The sequence below is a fragment of the Amphiura filiformis genome, chromosome 2 (genome assembly GCF_039555335.1).
Source record: "Amphiura filiformis chromosome 2, Afil_fr2py, whole genome shotgun sequence".
NCBI lineage: Eukaryota > Metazoa > Echinodermata > Ophiuroidea > Amphilepidida > Amphiuridae > Amphiura > Amphiura filiformis.
In genome coordinates this window covers 51,082,975-51,104,421 of record NC_092629.1, presented here as the reverse complement: position 1 = coordinate 51,104,421, position 21,447 = coordinate 51,082,975, and positions in this window count along the sequence as shown.

The window sequence follows — 21,447 nt, the reverse complement described above, 5'->3', positions numbered from 1 at the left end:
TTTGATACAACTTATGAGGGGAAAGTTTGATTTTACAAGATTTCGATATTATTTTTTTAACTTTCTAACTAATATCATGATTAACATAACTGTATTTCAAAGCGTCAAACTATATCATTATTTTGTCCCGACAAACATAATGCAGGGAATAAAATATTCATTCATAGGTTTATTTATTTTATTCAACCTGGGCCATTTCTACTCGTGATACATACATGCAGTACATCTAGGGCTGCACATGCATTCTAATAATTTGTCTAATACATTATACAAGCATCAGCAAGCACGATTTGTCACAAGATTTGAAAAGTAAATAGCCTATGTACACACTGAGCACAATGCACATACAAGCTATAAAGTACATAGCGAAGCTGTCAGTGTAAAATTATGACCTTTATCATGCTATTAATTTAGCCCAAAGATTAGGAAAACTAGCAAAACTGGAGAACTGGTACTGTTCAAATAAAGACATCTGCAAATCTTGCTGCAATTTCTGAATAGTATTTCTATGACTTAAATAATTATTTTTGTTATTTCTTTTAAAACCAACACATTACTGCCTATGATGACTTTATCGTATTACTTAAATATCAAAATCAAGTAATAATTACAAAACTCGCTGTAAACTATCAGCTCTGTGGGTTTTTGGGTATATAACCAGCACGCATATTTTCTGCTAACACTGTACTGCATGTGAAAAAGTAGGTCAATAGTCAGACTAATATAGGGCGGGTGTAGTTTGCGTATGACGCCCTGACAATCAGACAATCAGACAATGCCGTACTGCGCAGGGCGGCAAACAATCACGGTGTGCCCTCACCCGCGAACTGTTTTTTTTTTTATCTCTGTCTTTCATTTATATGTTAGCTGTTTGATATCTCATTTTTTTAAATGATTTTATGAAAATTTGTGCTATTTGAAAAGTTGCAAATTCAATCAAATAACAATGTTCTACTCCAAGTAGCAGACACTAGATCCACAACATGCTCATCTATCATAGACACATTTCTTTAACCCCAATACACTTGTACATTCATTGAATGACATTTATATTTGTAGGTTTTTGGGGAAATATATCTTCAATACGAATCTGTTCTATCCATTTATCAGGGGAATCCAGGTTCTTTGATATTATTATGTTTTGAGTCTCAGAATTCATGCACGTTTTGTGATCTTTTCTGGGAATACGTGTACAATACATAACAATACATAACAATACAATCAATTGACTAAGCTGGTAACTCCTCAAATAAAGAAGGTCTCGTAAACGAATTATACCATCCGAGGTAAATACGACTGTCTTCTAGAAAAATCCAAAATCATCCAAGTGTGAAGAAGACAGTCAGCCAGTCATTACTGCCTAAGGATGGTAACTGATAGTTACCGAAAATATTAGAAGGTAAATATTTATTTATTTGCCTTCAGTTTCCGTTGAAAGTTTTAAAATTTTCTTGGTTATTAATAATATAGTCGGAAAATAACTATAATTAAAAACCGACAGGTTCGTTTTTGCATACTGGCATACTGCTTATTTTTAGAGTTGTTATAGTGGCAAGTTATATTCCCGGGTTATTTTGCGGTTGTCAGTTGCAGTCCCCCTGCCCCCGGGACTAGCGGGGATTTAGGCGGGGACGTTATTTTGGAAACTGTTACAAACTGAGACCAAATGGTCTCAGGTTACAAACATGTAACAGTCCTGGCTTAGTCCCGGCGGGGCGGGGCAAAATTTTCTTTATTTGAGGAGTTACCAGCTTAGTCAATTGATTATATTGTTATGTATGGTAAACATCTCAATATAAAGTAACTAACCCCCTTAAATAAATGGCCATTATTCAAAAAGGGACTATTGTATTACAAATCTGTAAAATGCGTTGGAAGCAGAATTTATTTCTGCGCATTTTGACACCTCATTTGATACGATAGCCCAAAAAACACTAAAACACCGGTCAATTTGATGTAGTGAGGTCCAGATTTGAAAGTTGCACTTACATACAATACAAAAACACTCAGATATCATTACACACGATTTCCTTCCATTATACTGAATACAAAATCAATACAATTTACTGCAACTTTCAAATCTTGGGTTACATTGATTTAAATGTACGCTGTGACGTCAATATTTAGTCAATTGCTACAAATGAGGTGTCAAAATGTGCATAAATAAATTCTGTAAAAATTGTGAAAAAAGTAACTCTGTGACCCCCATTTTTTATTAGCTTTAATGAAACATCCTATCAGTGCGCACATTATATCAAAAAGAGAGCAAAATTGTTGGGGCAGATTTTTTATTATAATTGAAAATATGTCTAAAATTTCCATTTTCCCATAGACGCCTGTACTAATTTTCCCCAAAATCAGCCTTTTTAAAATGGTTATTTCTCGAAAACTAACTCCGTGATCCCTCTTTTTTTATTTTAGATATTCGAAGTATATTGATGAAATTTAATTGGTACGAAGTTTAAGAAAAATCGTTGGGCGGGATCTTGTATGGACTATACCCCTTAACTTGTTTTGTGCATACGGACCTTGTCATTGGGCTCAGCTACCGCCGCACACATCATTATGGTCATTATTGGATCATCGCTCAGTCTCAGCCCCCGGGGGGGGGGCACTCAACTTTGGAAGTGACCCCGGGGAAGTGACGGTATGTGCCTGTCAATAGTCTTTTGAAGTTGACTATACCCGATGATCCCCCTTTTTTGCGGCTACCCAATGACCCCCTTTTTCTAGATTTTCTAGAATATCATCATCAAAATGCAACAAAATAACACCGACACTTTCAAATTTTGCTCCATTTTTTCAAAATTATGCCGAAATTTTCAAAATTTTGCTCCATTTTTTCAAAATTTTCTACCCGATGACCCTTTTTTTGATATCTTATACTCAATGACCCCCCTTTTTTCAAAATCTTATACCCAATGACCCCCTTTTTGTTTTGTTTGTACCCAATGACCCCCTTTTTTATAACGCTTTGTACCCGATAGGCCCCTACTTCGCGACGCTGGTAGGCACATACCCGTCACATCTGAAGTTGAGTCCCCCCCGGGTCTCAGCCATGTCCACGGAAAGTAAATCATTAAATTCAGCTCCCGGGATTCAGCTTAGACTCGCTGAGTCTCATGGACGCCGTTCCTATGTCCATCAGACTCGTATTTCCCATTTTGGATGTCAATGGGAAATACACACTTAACGATTTGCGCCGGTTAGAAACTTGACAAAAAATCTTTAAAATTTTATCAATGTATATAAAAGTGGTACCAACCTTATTGTGCTTGCTAATTTAAGACTCGGTTGAAACAAAATTAAGGATCGAATGCATTTTAGTGTCCAAAAAGACAAAATTTTCGTCAAACTGCCGAAATCGGCACCCTTGCGAAGGGTTCAGAATTCGAATCAGGAACGAAAATATCCGATCTTTGCGATCAAAAACACAAAATTACAACTTTAAACATACTATTGGCAAAAGACATTATTACCAAACAATATAGAATAGAAAATTTGACATCATTTTCTCAAAATATTGAAGAAATTTGCTCACTAGACATCGAAAAAGTACGCAATCCAATTCCCGTTCAAACGCGTGAGAAACTGAAAGTGCATAATCCCGACTAATTCAGCTCTAACTTAAACTTACGTTTCCAACTGCATCTGGGAAGGAGTCTTCTCACTATTACTGACATGATATATCCAATGACGAATGCACTTCAAAAGCTTTCAAATGAGTCCAACAGCTACGCCACTCTATTTAATACACTGCAATTCATAAATAAAACAGAACAGTACGCCCATGCATGAACTATTATACTGTTGTAAACCGCGGGCACAGAGCATACCACAGAGTATTACATTTGAGAGGACACTCTATTCACGTGGTTTTTTTCCAACGCAAAAAGATTACGAATTTTGATGGTTTGCAAGTAAAGAGTGTCCGCACTATCGACTGATTACGTAACTGTTATGAATAATTTATTAGTTTTTCAATGCAATCGCCTCGACCCATTAGTACGTATTATCTGTATTATCAAAGTACTGTGGAATAACAATCCGGTGAGTTCAATGAACTACGCCCTAATACCGATGGAGTTTCAATGGCGTCTTCTCTCCATACACAGATGAACAAATACAATAGAAGAAGGTCAGCACATAATGCAATCGCCTCGACCCATTAGTACATATTATCTGTATTATCAAAGTACTTGGAATAGCAATCCGGTGAGTTCAATGAACTACGCCTTAATACCGATGGAGTTTCAATGGCGTTTCTCTCTCCATACACAGATGAACAAATACAATAGAAGAAGGTCAACACATATGACCTGCTTTAGTGACATGTTATATGAGTAGTACAAAAAGCTCAATATCAAAAGGACTAGTATTCGTTTGTGCATATGGACTGCACATTGAAGATGCAAAATATAAGTCATTATAATTTAAACAAGAAATGGGATTTTGATATACGGTAAAAACATGAAATAAAACGACTAATAAATTCTGCCATCATGGCGTCAGGTCAATGGTTCATTATATCCCGTATGTTTTTTTTAATTCATTAATATTCGAGACCAATTTTGCAACCCATTTATATGTACACAGGCAAATCTGCATTTTTTTTTTGTATTTTGGTTTCTTTTTAAACAACAAATTCTGGTTTTCCAGTGCATGGGGCCGCCAGGGTTATACTAATTTATTGATTTTAAAAGGTATTTCTAGTATAATGGCTCTCCATACACAAATGAACAAACACAATGGAGGGGTCATTTTGCCATGCTTCGGGAGAAGTGTCACCCCGTTGAGCATACCTTGAGAGGACACTTGGCTCATTTGCATGGCAGTCGGACTCTCCATTGTATTTGTTCATTTGTGTATGGAGAGCAATGGCGACCCTTCATTGTATTTGTTCATTTGTGTATGGAGAGCCATTCTTGGAGCCCATGGGACTCAGGCTAGGTCCTCAGGTAGAGTCAGACGCTGTATATACTAGAAACGCATATTCTTAATTCCGAGTTTATTCAATGTTAGCATTAAATTTGTATTGCCCGGCAGCGCGCGCAATGGAAAAACCTGAATTTGTTACATAAAAAGAAATGAAAATTAAAAAAAGTCGGGTTCCACCTGAGTACATAATAAATGGGTGTAGAAATTGTTCTGAAAATATTAATTAATTTAGACAAACATACGGGATATAATGAACCTTTGACATGACGCCATGATGACATGATTTTATTAGTCGTTTTATATCACCTATACCGTGTGTCATAATACCAATATTTTGTAATTTTATATAAGAACTAATATTTTGCATCATAAATGCGCAGTCCATATGTACAAACGAATACTAATCTTCAAGATATTAAGCTTTAGAAGACTTCAAAATAAAATGTCACTAAGCAGGTCATAGGTGCTGGCCTTGTCCTATTGTACTTGTTCATTTGTGTATGGAGAGCTCACTGACCTGTATAGAGGTCAATGGGAGCCAGAGCTTCTTTACGGGGCACTATCGGTTTCAGGGCGTAGTTCATTGAACTCAACGGGCTGTTATTTGAAGTGCTTTTATTATGTTATTGCAAAACGGATCGTGGCGAAAGCTAATAAATAATTCATACCAGGGTTTAATTGATCTGGGATGCGGACATTTCATTATTCGCAAACCACCGGGATTCGATATAGGTTTGCGTTGTAAAATGAAAATGTGAATAAGAGTGTCATCCCGTGGGTTCACAATATAATATTTGAAGTAAGATGAAGTACCACAAGCAATAATGAACAGAAAACTTTCAATTTGTTTTATTAGATATACGCAATATACATGTAACATAGATCGGTGTCAGATCACAACTGAATCTCTCCTACTCATCTACTCTCTCTCTCTTTAGGCAATCGCAAAAGGATATACCACTATAATAAGATAAATAATAGATCACTGTAAACTAAGTATTTGACCAATAAGGCCACTCCGAAATAAGTGTAGCCAGCTCATTAACCAATCACTGTAATAGTTAATATTCATTAGATACCATTTCCAAGATGAGCAAGTGGGCGAGTAGAACAATGTGAGGACCACTGTATCCCTTGTTTACCTTTATTACTAAGAAATCTGGGTGGACCATTAATAACATTGTATTGTTAAGAGAAATCCTTCACTTTACAAAATGTATTATCAACTTTTCCAAGAAGTGAAATTTCTTTTCGTTTGCGTACGAAAGGTCGTTGTACCGTTTACCGGTACACAATAGGCGATTACATAATCACCCATTCTACCACAATTGGGGTTCGCCTTCGATAGCTCACTCTCAGTCAAGCAAGCATCCGTACAACACCTAATTTCCCGCCCAAACCCACCCAAAATTAGTTTTTTCGTTTGTCATATTCCTTTTTTGTTTTTCTTAAGGATCGAATGCATTTTAGTGTCCAAAAAGGCAAAATTATCGTCAAAGTTCTGTTTTCCTTTGAATTGTTCATACATATTCGGTTCAGGGGGAGTGCACCTCCGTTGAGCGTCCTGGATGCACTCACGTTTCCTCCACCGGGGGTTTTTCGTGGCCTTTTTTTTTACCCACAAAGTTGCACTTACATACAATACAAAAACACTCAGATATCATTGCACAGATTTCCTTTCATTATACTGAATACAAAATCAATACAATTTACTGCAACTTTCAAATCTTGGGTTACATTGATTTAGATGTACGCTGTGACGTCAATATTTAGTCAATTGCTACAAATGAGGTGTCAAAATGTGCAGAAATAAATTCTGCTTCCAACACATTTTACAGATTTTGAATAATGGTTATTATTTAAGGGGATTAGTTACTTTTTTGAGATATTTATAATTTTCTTAGTATACAATGGTAACAACTGGTTCATGATTTATTTGGGTATCTAGATGAGAAAGTGGCATGGTCACATGAAATAAAAATAATATTGACTTAAAACTGCTTTGGTTATTAACTCTCTTCGCGGGTGTCGACTGCAGACGACATGTTTCAAAACAATTAACAAATTCAAAAATTTCAGAAATTTTCATGACCATATTTGGAATCAGCATGAAAAATGCATTAAAATGAGTACAAACAAGCCTAGTATTGGTTCAGTAGTTCTTAACATAGCTCTTGATATTTTGAGAAAATATTTCAAAACTTGAACTTTTTCCGTTGAAGGGCATGGCTACCATGCAGAGCATTAAATATAACAATTCGAATTTTTTGGTGTCCCCTTGGTGTCCCAATTTACACGTGAAACCCCAAATCATAGAAATTCACAATATTTTACGTATGTGTGTAGTTATTTTTGGTGTTAAAAGTTTCAAAATGTAAAGAGTTTGAGGATAAGCATCTAAATTGAGCACAAATAAAAATAGTTTAAACAGTAAAGACAATTTATGTCACAAATTGGACCCCTCAAAAATGGAATATGCCATATCTATACCTGTATCTATACAAGCTATATGAGATCAGCTGAGAATATTAATTTCAGTGATTATGATTTTAGTTTTATCATTTTTCGTAGAAAACCTTTCTTTGATAGTTTTGGTGACCTTGTTGACAAGACACGTTAAATCTGCTCCAATTCCAGTGATCCCTTGTGCCGATTGTCCTGGGAAGGATTAGGACGATTTTTCAAAGAAAAATGCTATAAATACATCTACATGTACTACAATACATCCAAATGTCCAGGCAAATTAATGAGGTGTCACAGTAGATTGAATAGATAATAATTGAATACCTGAGTGGAAGAATAGCCCAACTCCAATTTTTTACAAAAATGAGTTGGACCCATCATTTTATTGCCAGCAGACTGTTCTTCCTTGTGTGTGAAAGATGAGCTCTAAATAGTCTTCCATGTACCCTTAATCATGGTTTTCATGGAAGAAAGGCCCACCTCCATGGAGTTGGGCCATTCTTCCACAAATATTGCAGCCGCGGATCCAGAGAGAGAAAAATACGGGGGGCGCAAAATACACAAGATTGCTAGAGGGCGACTAACCATATGGCCGCGACGCGGTCATCGCGTCGCGTATGCGCGACGCAGGGGGTTGTCTGAGGGGGGATGTCCCCCCCTCATAAGTTGGAAAATTGTGCAAAATGAAGGTCCAATTGAAGCCATTTGGTGGACGATTTTGACGCTATTATTGTGTAAAATTTGAGTTTGAAAGAGCGGAAAATTTGTGAAATGACCATGACGGCCCATTCCCCATTCGTTATAAAGTTAACATAAAGTTCCGGGTATCTAAAGCATAAAGAAAAGGGCAAAAGGATACGCAGGGGGTGTCTAAGTTGGAAAATTTTGCAAAATGAAGGTCCAATTGAAGCCATTTGGTGGACGATTTTGACACTATTATTGTGTAAAATTTTAGTTAGACAAAGTTCGGAAATGAAGGCCCAATCGAAGCGTGTCTTGGACCATTATAGGTCTAATCATTAAGTTATTAGTCTACTTAAAACAATATAAAGTATACGGGTGTCCAAAACAAAATAGCTCGATCACAACAATACTGCAAGTACCAGTTCCGTAAGCAGATGTGTTATAAATAGCTACAATGCAAGCATGCAATATGTTAGCAAGAAAGTTTATTGTAGTGAAAAGCAGATTTCATGGATGAACAAAATTCCTCTTTAACCCAATACAGGTGCGGATCCAGAGGGGGGGCGGAGGGCGTGCGCCCCCGTAAAAAATAGCAAAAGTAGGAAATTGGGGGCGCATGCCCCGTAAAAACGGGAAAAGGAGAGAAAGAGAAAAGGTGAAAAAGAGAAGAGAAAAGCGAGAAAAAGGGAAGAGAAAGATTAAATTGCGCGTAATTAAGTAGGCCCGTGCCTAAAAAACTGCACAGTCGGGTCGATCGAAGGCCTAATAGGTGTAGGTTCTGTGATTATTTTAGGCATTGCTTGAAGGCAGGTCCCATGATGCAGTCATGTCTACAGTAGAATTCATCTCGACCTTTGCAGGACTTAACCCCATTAAAAGCTATTAAACCAAGATAACACTCATTGAAACAGCTCAACTGATTAAATCGGATCTTCTCTGGCTGTGCACATGTGACTGTTTTCATGTGCGATATCGCAATAAAGTTTGCGTATTATAGCTTCAGTTGGGTAACCGATTATAAAGGAAACGAAAGGAAACAATGGTATGTGTACTTTTGTTCACGAAATGAGACAATGGCGTGCTTTTTGTAAACCAGCATTCTTGAAAATGAGCAACATAATGATTGTTGACTTAACACGGTTTGGAAATAATTTCTTCATATTTTTGGTGTTATCTGTCGTTTACATATCCTTCCTAAAACACAAAAGTACGACCCTCTCCAAACACCTAAATTAGCTAAAAATTTAGGACATGTTACAAAACTATATTGTCTAGAATTTTAGAAGAGTACTTTTAATATTGGCCGGTTATTTTTTCACACAGCGACGTTAACTAGGCAATGTACTATTACCTATAACATTAACTAAAACACCAAAGTACGAATATTTCCAAACATCTAAATTAGCTAAAAATTTAGGACATGTTAAAAACTATATTTTCTAGAACTTTAGAAGAGTACTTTTAATATTGGCCGGTTATTTTTCACACAGCGACGTTAACTAGTCATATCCCCATACTGTTAACGTAGGGCTATTTGTAGAGGTCACGCGTCAATGGGAAAGAGCACTGTGTATTGTGTATAGGAAAACGGACAGTAACTGCAGTATGCTCGGCCCAAAAGCATGTGAAAATCATAATACTGCGAGCCCGATGATATAAAGCTCTGGACCAGTGTAACATTTAAAATTGTGCAAATTGAGTTCGGGCCCTTTTTTGTTTAAAGCAATGATATAAATGGTGTAAAAATGATGCACCAAATGGCTTCAAGTAGACCTTCATTTTGCAACATTTCCCCCTCAGACACCCTCTACCAGGCCCGTAGCCAGGATTTAATTGGGGGGGGGGTGCTGATTTTGAAAAAGTGGACCTTTTTTCTTCTTCAAAATTTAGACCTTTTTGGACTGGGGGCATAAAAACCCTATTTTTTCGCTCCCAACGCTCGCAAATGGGACTTTTTGGGTCAAAAAGGCATAAAATAACCTCTATTTTTTCACTCGCTACGCTCAGAAATCGGGCTTTTTGAGTCAAAAAATGGGATTCTAGTTTCTAGTGTATTGAAAATCTTCAACCAAAAAGAGCATGTAGCCTTAAGAAACTGATGATGAACTAGATAAGTTAATTGTTTAATGGTATAAATCACATCGAAATGTCCTAGGTAGCACTACAGCTGGAGATGCCGGAGAAGTTTCTCGGATTGATTGTGATCAATTTTGCCAAAGAAATAGATAACTGCAATGAGAACAATTAACGCCACGTTACAAGTTCAGCAAATTTTAAATGGATTACACCAAATTCAATGCAAGACATTCGCCGGTACGGTAACATCAATTGAATACACATTGACTGTTAAATTAATTTGATTGGACATCACACCACTCTTCGCCATACATACATTCTCCCAGCCACATTTCCCTAACATATTAAATATGAAATTTAAAAAAAGAAGGAAATTTAATTGGCAGAGGCGGGGCTCGAACCCACGCAGCATTGCGCCGCTATCCCGTATACCATGCATATGACCAGCGCCTTAGACCGCTCGACCACGAAGGACTTGATAGTGTCATCGTGAAAATTTAAACATATAATATTAATAAATCGCAACTTCATTACTACATCATATTTTGGAATTTCATCTGCATAAAACATTAATGTGTATTATAATAAAGCTACCATTATTTATATTGTTGAATTCGAGGTATGTGAGATTGCATTTATGGCCAATTGGACGTGGCATATGGACGCGCGTCCGTTTTGAAACAGACGCCAAAAATGACCAAATGGACGTGAGAAATGATCAAATGGACGCAATGTCACTACTCGTGTCCATTTCCAAAACGGACGCGAGAAGAGGACAAACAGACGCGGATTGAGAACTCAACACTGCTGTCACTGACACTGTACTGCACCGTGGAGTTCACCGTCATATTTTAGTATTAGAAAATTAGTATGCCTATTGTAAGAAAAGTAACATTGTAAAACTTAATTTGTTTATTATTTTATTTCTTCTCATTCTTCCTGTTATTTATGTATTTATTATGTATTGCTTAATTATTTATAGGTTGTTTATTTATTTATTTATTATTATTTATTTATTTATTATCAATTATTGATTACCGGTATTTATTATCATTTAGGGGCCTACTTAAAGTGTTAGTACTTTTTTGTGGAAACTATTTATCTGTTCATTGCATATTGATAGTAGGTTATAATAATAATAAAATAATGATAAAAGATAATAGCTTAAAATAGAAGGTGAGGATTGCGTAGGAAATGATATCATTCATAGCAATATTTTTGTATTGTCCACTTTATAATAAGGTGATTAGCGCAATGCCACGTTATACAATAGGAACAATGGCCGAATAATGGTTAGGATATTGAATTCGTTGGTACTAATCAGTGTGCTATAAATAATCAATGGTATTATAGGCCTACACTCTTAAAACAAACTAATCAAAAATGATTAGAAACTAATCAAATTTGATTAGACTGCCGTATCGATAGGTGACTTACTATAGAATCTAATCAAAATGATACGGAGAGTCTAATCAAATATTTGATGAGGGGAACTAATCATTTTTTTTACAAGTTATCTAATCAAAATGATTAGATAACTATTCAAATTTGATTTGATCCTTATCAAAATAATACGTAATATATCAAAAAATGAATAGTTTACTAGTTGCAGTTGATTAGAATCCATTCAATTTATTTGAATCTATTTGACTAGAATCTGGTTAAAATTCTAGTCATGTTAATTTGGGGAAATGCGTCATCTCTTGTCCGCTTCACGCTAAGAGAGGAACACTATACCAGGGGGGGTGACACTAAATTCACGGCTTTTATTTAGCCACGCAAACCTATGGAAATTTTGTTGGCTTGCTCTCAACAAAGTGAGGCAAGGTATCGATCGGTTATGAATAATTCACATCAACTCTTACTCAGCCCATGTGATTGAGGTCACCACATAAAGGTGTCGTAAGTTTAGCGAATCGAACCTGTTGAAGATAGTAAAAAGCGCCCCAAGCAAGGTTAGACCGGGCGGAAGTGGGTCAACTACTATGATCCCATCAGGCCACAGTGATTTGTTTCTGCAAGAAAGTCTTTTAATTTGATAATGGAATGTCTTGTTGATATAGTAATGTCGAAATTGAGACTAACTATCGATAATACAAAGGAAATATACGACAAGCATAAGATATGAAATACAGTGAGTATTTGAAGTCAAAAAATCACATGACCTTCCAAAATGGCACCCGCGGCAATAGTTTTTGCCATGTGCTTCCTCCCTGTGGAAAAGTATCCCGAAAAATATCAATCTGCACTAATACACTTATTGGTGTAGCCTGCCAGTATGAATTATTGTTGAAAAGTAGAAAAGCACCGTAATTTTGACATTTAATTGTATACCGCCACTAATAATCCAAAAATCCGATCTTTATTCATCACGTCTATTGGCTCATTTTCTTACATTGAACTATTATAGGCACTTCAACATCGATGATAACCAGCGTACACCTACAAGACCCCAGAAAAAAAAATCATAGGCTCACGTCAAGCCGTCTGTACACCTGTCTTCAATCATATAATAGATTGAATACAATACCGTTCTTTTCAAAGAGACTAATCTTACAGGTGCATGAGTGATTAGCATTTCTTTGACATCTATGGTTCAATGCATCGGTAGGTCCTACTGCATGAACGTGAGTGCGGGCGATATAGTCAAAATTGTATTCATCTATTGTTATGGTAGTTAATCCGATTTAAATACGTCACTTCGCCAGCGTGCCTATAAACGTATTCTGTTAGGGAGTAGCTACATTAAACAATTACAATTTCAAACTTTGTGATTGGCAATAGGCCCCTATACCGGTAGGCCTACATTAAAAAGTATGCATGGGTGACACCCAGGAGCGATTATAGTATTTGTTTCCTTGCTACATCATATTTTGATTGTTTCCGTTTGCCATAATTTAACACAGAATAAAAGCAAAACTCACTGAAAAATAACATTTGCTGAAAATCAACTAAGTTTAGGTAGTGTTCAGAAATACTTTGGTGGGGGACAATATATTTTTTCGTGTTACAAATTTTTAACCCCCTATCCCTCTTCGTGAACCCAAAACTTTGTTGACCCCCGGTCTCACAAGTTAATGGACCTAAAACTGTTATCACCCCACCCTCATATTAAGTACAAAACTATTCCCCCCAACCTGTACCATTGTACATCAAACGATAGAGGAAATAATATTATTAAATAATACTAAAACTTGTATTCATGTCAGTGTTGTGAGTCGGTAAATTACCGCTTAATTTACATGGTAATTTACCGCCATCTTAATTTACCGTAGTAAAATAGGGTAATTTTTTAAAAATTAAAACTTCAAATAATATTGTTTTTGTTTGTCTGTTTTAGATGACAATTACAGTTTCATGCAAAAGAGTTATGCAAATACTTTAAAATGTACGTTCGGCAATCGGCACATAGGCCTACGCGTCATGGCCTACTCTGCCTGGCAAAGCTAGTCTGGTCGGAATGTGCATAATAATTATGTTTCGTTCGGTAGCCGATACAAACGGCAACTACTCTGTCCCTTGATCGAACGTCTATTATATTAACGCCCTCTAGCCAGGTCAGACCATCATTTTAATAACAATATGCTATTAACATATGAATTGGACACATGCAAATTACGAAGTGTCACATCCTGATTTAATAATCCTTGACTATACGACTCAACACTGTGGTGTTAAATAGCCATCGAGTGTATTTGATAGCATGGTGACACGTATTACAGAAATTATCTATAAAATTACGGTCTTAAAAGAGGATGGCAGAAAATTATAATGTATTTGCTTGAAAATGTAAAATCTATGGTGTTAAATAGCGTTTGCCCGCTGTGTTCTTCACCCGTGGTTTTGTTTCCTATTATTTCAACTGAGATTCTAACATACTTTTAAAACATAATGAACACAAAAATACAGATGCTAGATTAATATATCAATAAAAGTGGATTTCTTACTAGTGCCTATGTCCCCACCGTACTGTACAAATGTGTAATGGCGGCCGACCAAGACCCCGGATACAGCAGCGTGCGTTCTTTTGACCAATGAAATCCCTCATTATCGTTGACGTCATTTTGATGAGTGTGTCGATTCAAAGTTTTCGATGTTGATACTAAATCGCATCAAACGATATGATTCGATTTAAAAATGATAAGGGATCTATTCAAATTGATGAGTTTCTATTTTTAAAAAAATGAATAGACTTTCTATTCAAAAAAATGAATAGGCTGTCATTAGAGTGTAGAATACTACATGAACGTTACACCTCTAAAGACCTCATTTTTGTCGAGTTTTCACACTTGAACGGCCCATTTTTGCTCCCAAGATCTTGTGGAAAAAGTCTGTTATACTCTGAAACCAAAAGCCGCAAGTTTTAGAATAACCAGAAAGAACGAATTTGTTTGGTCGTCCTTCTCGAAAGGTCCCACATTTTAGCATCTGCCACCGACGAAAGACACCCTATTTTTCGCCCCCCTAAAGACCCCATGTTGTATATAAAGTTGCTACCGCATATGCATGTGACTTTATTATTGGAGTGACCCCACCACCACCAGTTTGAACCATTTGATTGCTGACAGAGTTTACACTTGGCATGTGGTTCAGTTCATGGTCCCTAAAGACCGGGTTTTTCGCACGACCGCATATAACTGAGTCCTCTAAATTAATTTTCTAGATTATAATTTTCTAAAAGGAAGACAAGACTAACAGCTACTAACTCAATTTCGTTTTGTTCAAACTTTAATGAGCATAATTTGTCAGTCGAATACTATTAGCATGATTAGTATACATGTGTATTTGCCCACCTGAAGACTGAGTGGTTACTTATTTTATTGTTTTTGTTGTTGTTGTTGTTAATTGTTGTTTTTTTAATTCATAATAACACATGACACAGAAAACAAAGGTATTATTATTTGCGCAAATTCACTCAGCAAACAACATCTATTACTTTTAACAATAAAGGACTACTTGGCTAACTTCCAAATCTGGGTGTTTGATATACCTAGATTTGGAAGACGTGTGTGCACTTTATTCAGTCGTATGTAAAGGCCCCTATACGGGTGTAACTGATAATTGACAATTTAGTTATTATCAAATTTATATTCTAAAGTTATTATTATGTACAGGCTAATGCCATGTTGAATTCGTGAAAATACTATCATTCATTCATTCACTTTATTTATACACGGTTACGTGTTCAAAAATATTTGTTCTTCCACACGTCCGTGGTGTAAAACATTAAACATGAAGTTTCCTATGTAATAGCTTTTATTCTTATCAAATTTGTTGATTATCTTCAAGATCTCCGAAATTTATTTTTTGGCATTCTGCGTTCAAAATCTTTCAAAGTCTGTCAATGATATGAGGTGCGTGTTTAGTGTTTGTTTATGTGTATGGTGAGTATAGAAAAAGAGGGATCAGCTTAGTGTGTAAATAATAAATATAGGCCCTGTAGTTAATATGGTGTGGTGTTTGTGATGCCATTTATATGGGGAGCTCAAAAGGCATTTTTTTGCATTTTGCGCTCAACATCTATCATGGTCCATAAAATGTAGTGGGTTTTATTAGTCCGCGTGATTTGGGTTTTACTCTTTTTTGTCTTCCTTGGTGGTTACTTATTTATTTATTTTTTTATTTCATAAGAGCACATCATGACACGGACAGCAAATGTAGGGCCTATTTTTAATTGCGCCAATTCACCAATTCAAACAACATATATTTATTTTTTGGTAACTGTAAAGGACCAATTTAATTTATTCATGCATATGAATGTCGTATGCTACCGGTATGTTTCATTCTTGAAAATGCTATTATTCACCGAATAATTTGAATAAGATCTTTCAGGGATTTCCCTTTTAATAAAGGAGCACTGATGCAGTACAACGCACTGCAGCTGTCATTGGCATGTTCAAATAATCATTTACAAATCAGAATAGTCAGATTGCACATTTTTTCATAAAGAAGTATGATTAATGCTATAATATAAGCTAATATCTGATATAGGTGTGATGTGTCCTAGAAATCAGTAAAGAAATATGATATGCAATGTACCGGTATCTTGCTTATGCTCAAAGTGAATATAAACTACTTTGAATTGAATTGAATTGAATGTACATGCCGGGACGTATGTATAACAGGCAGAAAGGTATAAGCATTTGCATGATAAATGAAAGAATCATTAAAGATAAATATATATTTTATTTCCATGCCAAAATAATACATACATAACATTACATACATTTCATAGATATATTTTTAGATTAATAACGAAATACTCCTTTAGGGAGTGTTCATTAATACTTTGGTAGGGGGGGGCTGGTACACCTCAAATTTTTCGCTCGAAAACTTTTTTGACCCCCCCTCGATGGACCGCTGAACTTTTTTGACCCCCTCTTTTGACAGACAAAACTTTTTGACCCCCCCCTTATCGTATAACAAACATTAACATATTTATTACTTAAAGGAGTATTTCGTGATCCTAGCATCCTCTTTTTATGGCATTTTTCAGTAGATATCCACGAAAAAAGCTTATTCCCAAAATTTCAGTTGATTCCGATTTTGCGTTTGCGAGTTATGCATGATTATGTGTATTAGACAATGGTGCACCAGAACGAAATTAAAATTTCACGATATCTTTGCCAAACGAATTAATCTGCAAGAAATATTTTGTACATAAACATTATGTAGCCAGGTTTCCATTGATATAAAAATCTCAACTTTTTTTGAGAAAAGTGGGGGGATGATGCTGTGGATCACGAAATGCCCTTTTAATAGTGTTGTTTCCAGTGGTGTGGTATCTGTTTCACATGTCATTGAGGGAGGCAAATGTTTGAAACATTAACATTCTCGGTGGGACAATTGCGCATGAAATATATACAAGTACAAGGAAATTTTCATTTTATACTTAATTTAGATTTGTCCCAAATCAGGGTGTTTATCTGATTTTACAGGGATAAATGAAATAGAGGATTTATTTGGAGGTTTATAGGCACGTCCGCATAATTTGGATCCGTGGCTATTATGATAGTACAAATGCGCGCAAACCACGCAAAGAATTTGGCCATATTGAGGCTTGAATGGTCAAATATTGTTTAAATTGGAACAAATTTAATATGCAAAAAGCTAAAATGGTCAAATGTGAGATTAATTTGGTCACGCAAATGTACACAGGTATCAGTTTTGGCCCCCAAAGACCGTGGTATGGGCCTATGTGTGCAAAATAATTGTGCAATGAGAAATCGTAAACTGAAGTGTGCAGTTTACGTGCAAAGAAATCCAATTTATTTGCAATATTTTCTTGATCTTGATTTAGTTGTATTTTGATCAGATTGGTACATAATCATATTTGTAGCCTACCGTACTTTGAAGAGATATAAAATTCTATGATAAAAAGTGTCAGTATTTCTTAGATCAACCCAGATGTTGCATGTTGCACGGTATCTGTACACGAAGTGCCATCATTTTTTCAAACAAAAGCACTGAAAACCAAAACTTGCCCATTTTAAAAGTGATATAGAGGGTCTGAATGCTCGCGAAGCGCGCGAAAATTTTGGGTTTTGAAGAGGAAAACTTTTTTGGCCCCCCCTTTCCTACCACCTAAAACTTTTTGGTCCCCCCTCTTTTAAGATCCAAAACTTTTTGGCCCCCTCCTTTTACCAGCCCCCCACCAAAGTATTTCTGAACACTCCTTTTAAATCTAATAAGTGAGCCATAAATCTTTATCATTTGGCATTATTATAAAGTCCCAAATTTATTTGCGACATTCTGCATGCGCTTAAAAATCTTTCAAAGTCCATGAATGATGTGGAGTGCTTATGTGCGTGTTTAATGTTTGTTTGGGGTGTGTGTTGAGTGTACAACAGGGAGTATGCTGGTTAGTTGATGTGAAAGCGCTTTTGTGATGCTATTTTATATGGTGAGCTCAAAACGCATTTTTCCGCATTCTGCGCTCAACATCTATAATACCGTAGGATCATGGCGGGGGAGGGGGTGTAAGGCGGATGGGTGTGTATTTTGTATTGTAGTTTTGACATGAGTCTTGGAATTTGGCGTTATGGCCTATAATATGCCAGAAAAAACATTTGTAAACATGAAAAAAGTTTTGTAAAGGTCAGAAAGAACCATTTTCTGATTTAAAAGGATATCGGTGTGTGAATGAATGCCGTTTTTTTTTTTATATAGATACAAGAGTAATTATTAAACATGCCCATGCCCATGGAGGAAGTTTGTAGGTCTACTTAAGTATTTATAAATGTTATTGTTTACCTCCCGGGATTATGAAATTGGTATCCTATGTATAGGGCCGCATCGGACACTTTCAAATTGGATGAGGGCATGATCACGGCATTCGGTGAGAGCAAAAAGTACAATTTGGGTCATTTGGTGAGAGACGGGCCGTTTGGACCTAAGGCGGGCATGGGTGAATACATGATTTTGGGTGTTTTTTTTCAAATAGGGCCTATGGTCTTTGGGTGCAGAGCCAAAACAAACCCACAGTAGGCCTATAACCTCTAGTTTTCGCTTAATTGCTTTGTTATTTCAAAAGAAGTTCCTAAGATTAAAATTTTGTTCCTATGGTGATAATGAATTTGCTGTTCAAAATAAGGGCCCTTGGGGCGATGAAAGAATAAATGGCAAAATAATGGGTGCACTGGTGGCAGAACATGAAAAAAAAACTTGTGTGGCGGGGAGGGGGGTGACAGCGATGCTGAAAAGGGGCGTCCTAACAACCATAAACACATTGACCAAACATTCATATAGGCATGCGCGTCACCTCCAAAGTTAAACACATTCTTGCATACTATTCAATTCAATTTAAATTTTTCCTATATGCCTACACAGAAAGGCACACTCAGCCCTTGAGCTAGTCATTTTGAACATTCATGTGTCAACTTCCATAAACATATTGACCAAACATTCATAATGGCTAAACATTTGACATAGTAAATAATGTTTCCACATAGGCCGTATTTATAGGACCAAGTATATAGAAGCACGAATGTGTACACAGAAAAAGTCTCAAATTGATAAACACAGGTTTTGCAGTGTAGGCCTATTATACCAGGAAAAGTTTGAAACGTTTTCAATAATAGTACTAATTAAATTAATAATAATAATAATAATAATAATAATACTAATAATAATAATAATAATAATAATAATAATAATAATAATAATAATAATAATAGGGCCTAAATGAGTGATGAATGATGATCGAAGTCATGCATAAGCGCCGGTTTTCACAGTCGGATGCAGGACCTATAATCAACACTTCGCTCTGGTTTCATATTTCAATAATACAGAAATAAAACAAAATCTACCGTGTTTTAAACATGATAGAATCTAATTTTCTGCCACGGTAAACACAAAAATGTTTTACGAACATCGATCAGGCCTAATTATTTTGCAGCAAACTGTACGGGCAAAACACGCAGTAGGCGGCCCGTCTCTACATAATAAAGCTTTTAAATATGTATAGTACTGAATGACTTTTATTCAATTAATAGGTATAGGCCGTAAACGGCTGGAGATAAAGACTATCACGTCCATTTCCCACGTCCATTAGGGCATTTTTGCCGCGTCCATTTGCCACGTCCATTTGGCCATTTTCCACGTCCATTTGGCCTTTATTGCAGACCAGACTGGACGCGCGTCCGTTTTCCACGTCTGTTTCGTGCTTTTTGCTCTGTTACATACCAGTGAATTCTCAAGCGCATAGAGACAATTAATACGAGGGAGGGTCCTATGAATAGGCCTACATACACAATACATAAAATCGATTTTGATATCGGCCACGTGCTCTGCTGTGCATGTGGTTTCCGCAGTGGCGGAAGTTGTATTACGAAGTGCATCCGAACTCCATTTTGAGGCAAATGCTTTTGACAAGGCATTGGATTGTTCCAGTTTGCATCCTAAACCCACATTAGACCCCTGATTTTATTTACGAAATCAAAAGATTAGATTATCATAACAACAAAACGGTAATCTTTTGTCGGGTCTAATGTGAAAATTACATTAAAAAATTACAGTTTTTACAGAATTAATTTTCACCTAATTCCAACAAAAAAATGGCGTATATAAGATTGAAATAAATTCTCTACCTTCTATACTAGATCAATTGTGACGCAAGTTGTTATCAAAATTGTTGTGATAGATGTACAGTTAATATTCATATATTCCATTACCTATCTGATGGTGCAGTTTTTACACAGAAAATATTTATTTGAAAAACCTACCACTCGGCTTTTTCCGGAAAGGTCACAGGGTCGCCGTGACCTGTGCAATAATTACAATTAAAATTGTTCTTATTCTCACAGCCAGCGTTTCTAAAATGCAGTATGGCGAATTGTGGTGTAATTGGACATGGACTAAAATTTAAAGCAGCTGATACCACCATGACAAGGAGAACATGAACTGAACTTAATTGGTGATGGGTTTTTATTAAACATTAAAATGGGAAAAGTTAATTGGAGTTTTAATTTGAGTTCGTTTTCAAATGTGAGGATACATTTTGAATGGATAAGTTTTGTTGTGCAACATATTTAATGTTAAGTGTATTGGAGATCAGAATTATTATGAAAGGTTAATGTGATAAATTTGTTTTTTTAAACAGAATTGAAATTTTTAGTTTTTAACAATACTTACATGTAAAAATACTGTTCAGAGGTTCTGTATAGATTGGACTTTATGTTAATTATCAGTCATTCATGCAAATAATGCAGAAAGTAAGATTTGCATAAATTGGAAATTATTAGAAATATACTCATTGTGATTTTACTATTGACCATTGATCAGGATTTTACTCAGCTATTGGAAAGTACCTTTTGTTATAACATGGTTGGGTGGATTCAAGTGTTATGTGGGGGTTGGCTTTATAAACAGTATAAAAGGAGCTAAAAGGCATTATCATCCTTTGGTTGAAATCATGGTCCATGAGTAATTGGTAGATAGGCAGGAATGTGTTATGTTTATTTTTCTTCTTTCCATTATTATTCCAAACATTGTAATTCCTGACATGGGATTATTTCTTTTAAAAGAGGAAATTTTCTTTTAAAAGAGTACTTATCATAAATTGGAATTAATTTTCTGTTTCTTCCATGGTTATAGATTTTGGAACCTGTAACTGATTCATTGAGGTTTAAAAGTCACAGTAGAATAGAGCTTCACTTATGGTAATTATGTGATTATTTGGTCCATTGCTGTGTAGGCAATTGAAATTTTTTTTATGACTGTGACAGTCGATATTATTGGGTTACCCCATGTGTTAATTATTATTAAGTAAATCAGTCCTTGACTATA